This window comes from Oreochromis aureus, linkage group 3, assembly GCF_013358895.1.
Source record: "Oreochromis aureus strain Israel breed Guangdong linkage group 3, ZZ_aureus, whole genome shotgun sequence".
NCBI lineage: Eukaryota > Metazoa > Chordata > Actinopteri > Cichliformes > Cichlidae > Oreochromis > Oreochromis aureus.
The window spans coordinates 133,998,932-134,002,270 of record NC_052944.1 but is presented as its reverse complement, the minus strand read 5'-3'; the positions used below and the strand labels follow the sequence as shown (position 1 = coordinate 134,002,270).

General features: G+C 43.1%; 1 long non-coding RNA gene across 1 annotated transcript; it reads left to right on the top strand.

Moving 5' to 3' along the window:
* The first annotated feature begins 605 nt into the window (after positions 1–605).
* On the top strand, positions 606–1,682 carry LOC120438134. The gene is made up of 3 exons (XR_005611688.1): positions 606–670; positions 755–856; positions 1,624–1,682. It is a non-coding gene; the product is annotated as an uncharacterized LOC120438134 (long non-coding RNA).
* Positions 1,683–3,339: the final 1,657 nt, after the last annotated feature.

The following is a 3,339-nucleotide window of genomic DNA, read 5'->3' as shown; positions in this document are numbered from 1 at the left end:
TTCGTTTTTCCTGTGAAGGTTCTCAGTCATCCAGGTCATCGTAGTCTAAGGAGCTTGGAAAGAAAAGCATCTGGACTTCTGTAAGTTGCTTGAAGATGTTTCACCGTTATATTCGAGTCCTGCCCTGTCTGCATTACGCAGCCAGTTCAAGACTAACATTTTTCTAGTTTCCCAGACAGTGAATCATTGTGTCTGCAGTTCTCTGCAAACTCAGCAGGAATAATTAGTGTGAAGCTTTAACTCTGCTGATCCTCTTTCAATCATGGATCAACTGAAATGATTAAAATGTTGTTCATACGTGAAGCTTCCAGTCACAGTGACTCAGTGTGTGTCAGTGAATGCCTCGTGTGTGCTTCACGGCTCCATCTAGTGGACTGATAGCAGAGCAGCTGATGGCAGCTTCCTCTGCCTCACACTGCTGTCTGACTGCATTCAGCTGACACTGAGATGAAGCAGGAAAGAAGCAGCTGATATTTGGACAGCACACATGATGGAAAGGAGGATTTCAGTTGATGTGCACATGAATGATTTGTGTTTCCTCTGCAGGTAGAAAGTGTGTGAGCTGATGTGAATTGAGCAGCATGGATCAGTGTGAGGACAGAGAGGAGGGAGTCCCTCCCTCTAAAAGCACTCTGTGTGGGGAACATGAGAGCCAGACCAAAGCTCAGAGGTGAGATGACCATCTCTAACTGTCCATGACTCTTCTCCATGTCACAGCTCAGCACTCACATCACTGCTCCATCATTATTCACAGGAACCAGCCTAGACCTCCACCCAGCTGTGTGTCCTGTAAGAGTGACTGGTCTAAAGGTCAACCCATTGATTTTAAAGTCCAGCCTGTGTCTGCTGCAGAGAGGTGAGCTGTTAGTAACATGAAGTCTTTGATTTAAATGATTTTGATGTTTCCTGGTTTCTAAAATGCATCTCTGTAGGAGAGCAGTGTCTCCAAGGACACACAGACTCAGGTGTAACAGTCACTTTATCTGGACAGAATTGGCTGTTTTTAACTCTTTATTTTAATCACAGGTGTAAATTTAGACCTCACACATCTGGATCCTAAACTATGATAGAAACAGCTGCTAGCAGTGGATAGTTTGACTTTACCCTGGTGGCTAAGCTAACAGAAACAAGCGTGTCAGCTGTGCTCTGTGAGGATGAGACGCTGCTCTAGAAAGCAAACAAAGGTTTGTGCAGCTCCTCTTCAGAAAAGTGTTCAGAGAGCAGCTGTTTTATTAGACAAAAGCTCGTCGTGTGAGCGCAGATGTGTGTAACAGCTGGATGAAGTAGAATCATCACAGTCACGTCTCCATCCCGCCTTTATTAATGAACTTCCTGTTGCTTGCAGATGACAGGAACACAAAGTGTTTGTGCCACGTGATGCTGCAGGATTTTTTAACATCTCCATGATGGTAACATCTCCTCGTCTAACTGCAACCACGTGAACGCTCTAATGGCAGCTATCACAGCCACACAGGCAGAGTGTTTCTCACTGTTGCATTCAGGGACATTTGTTTTCCTGTAAACAGCTGAACTCTAATCTAAGAGGATGTTACTGACAGGAAACAGCTGCATCATCTGCAGTCTGTGTGATCACAGCTGCTTCAATCATGTTTGTGTCTGCAGAGGTCAGAGGTCACAGTCTGCAGGGTCCAGCTGTCCGTCTGTGAGGAGTGACCGGTCCAAAGATCGACCTCCACACTTCAGTGGTGAACCTGGACCAACGAGGTCAAAGAGCTGTGATGACTCCTTTACATGTTTGTGTTTCCTGGATAAATCTGACCTGAAACATCCTCAGATTGTTACAAAGATTCATTAAAAAGAAAACAATGAAAGAGAAAAGATCCAAATGTTAGACTTGGTCATTTGCTGTTTGAGGACAGTGATGCTCATATCTGTGGGGAACGTGTGACCTGAGTGGGTTCATGTTTGTCTTTAAAGAGCTGCTCTGATTCTCTTTGTGTCTGATCTGTTAAACAGTCTGAGAGGTCACACAGAGACCCAGCAGCTAAAGCCTGGATCATACTGGCTGCTGTTACTCCATCAGGACAACACTGAACCACAGTGGTGTGGATGTAGTGGATAAATCCCACCATACTGATGCTCAGAGTTAATCACAGGGAACAAAACCAGATGTTACCTTCAGATTGTGACCTTTGGAGTGGACGATGCAGATTTCAATAGAGAATAAATGTTGTTGTTTTTCAGCTGTGAAAAAAGAATAATTTTCTGAACTTAAGAATTTATGATGCTGGAAAAAACATGGAGACAATAACACAACATTTCACTGTATTCATAGAATGAATGTAAAACTGTCAGACATTCATTAAATATGCAAAATGTCCACAGAAACATCAGAGGCTCAGATGTGAAGCACTCAGTGATTTTGATCAAATGACTCATCAGTTATTGATCTGTACTACACTGATCTACCACGTTAGTAAAGCTGGTGTTCTGCTGGTGGAGGGAGACCTCGGATCATGTTCTGGTTTTGGAGCAGTGATCTGCTGATGGTTCAGTTTAATGAGCTTCTTCAAAATCATCCCTGACATCACCACTGAAAGGACGTCCATTAAAACAGACTGAAAATTACTGATATGTTCACAATCTGAGAGTTTAAAACTTGACAAACTTGATTCAGATGAAGTTATTTGAGCTGAAAACAACTGGATCTTTATCCCGTGTTGAACTAATTCTTCATGGTTCCTCCACAGAGTGGACCAGCAGAGCTCAGAGGTTCCCAGTGGTCAGTCTGCCCAGCAGCATCAAACACAGCTGGACTCCATATTTATGGTCTGTACATGTACAACAACTACTGTTACATCTATTCTGTTCACAGTCATCTCCATGCTGCTCTTTGTAGACCAGTGGATTGTCAGTGTGTCCAACATGGAGCTGATGTTTGGCTCCATGATTTCAGTCTGATTGGCTCATTCATAAAGTATTCTGTTCCAGCTGCTGGAGGACAACATCATCACTTTTGTGAAGGATGAGCTGAAGAAGATCCAGAAGGTTCTGAGTCCAGATTACCCAGAATGCTTAGAGAGTCAGAGGAGCAGCAACAGAGAGGCTTTTGTGAAGATCACAGTGGACTTCCTGAGGAGAATGAAGCAGGAAGAGCTGGCTGACCGTCTGCAGAGCAGTAAGAGGATTTATCTAAAAATTTAAGCTGCTGGATGAATGAATATTTTCCAAGATGGAAGCAACATGGTTTAAAGATTCATTCTTTTTGGAATTAAGTCTTTATTTCCACTTTGAAATTATGTTCTACATATTTCTTCTCATTCAGAACTTCAAGCTGCAGTTTGTCAGCGTAACCTTAAATCCACCCTGAAGAAGAAG